We start from the raw sequence: 521 nt of genomic DNA, 5'->3' as shown, positions 1-521 counted from the left end.
TTTTAAAGAAATTAAAACTTTTATTCAGCAAGGATGTGTTAAATTGTTAAGAAGTGATAGCAAAGAGTTATATTGTTAGAAAAGGTTTCTATTTTGAATAAATGCTGTTCTTTTTTCATCAAGCTCAAAAATCCTAATTATGTTGTTTTAGGGTTGGAAAACACATTAGTTTGAAGCGTTTGATGAGGAGAGCGCTCAGTTTTGAGTGGTGAACACGAGCGATTCTCACCACAGGCAGGCCGTGACAGTCCCAGCCGAACCTGCGCTCCACGTGGAAGCCGTTCTGATGGGCAAACCTCGTCACGATGTCCTTGATGGTTCCAGCCAGGATGTGTCCGTAGTGAGGCAGACCGGTGGCGAAGGGCGGCCCGTCGTAGAACGTGTACCTGATACACGAACACACACCACACATCAGTGAGAGAAAACTACACGACAGAACCACATGTGGATGAAGAGGATGATTTAACAACTGTACGCACACACACACACACACACACACACACACACACACACACACACAG

At 44.7% G+C, this 521-nt stretch overlaps 1 pseudogene; it reads right to left on the bottom strand.

Moving 5' to 3' along the window:
- The window catches only part of LOC107677939 (isoleucine--tRNA ligase, cytoplasmic-like), a 75890-nt pseudogene that overhangs the window by 62704 nt on the left and 12665 nt on the right, over positions 1-521 (bottom strand).

The sequence above is a fragment of the Sinocyclocheilus anshuiensis genome, unplaced genomic scaffold, assembly GCF_001515605.1.
Source record: "Sinocyclocheilus anshuiensis isolate Anshui unplaced genomic scaffold, SAMN03320099.WGS_v1.1 scaffold1254, whole genome shotgun sequence".
Classification (NCBI taxonomy): domain Eukaryota; kingdom Metazoa; phylum Chordata; class Actinopteri; order Cypriniformes; family Cyprinidae; genus Sinocyclocheilus; species Sinocyclocheilus anshuiensis.
Note: the sequence above shows the minus strand (reverse complement) of the source record. Positions and strands in the feature narration are given on the sequence as shown.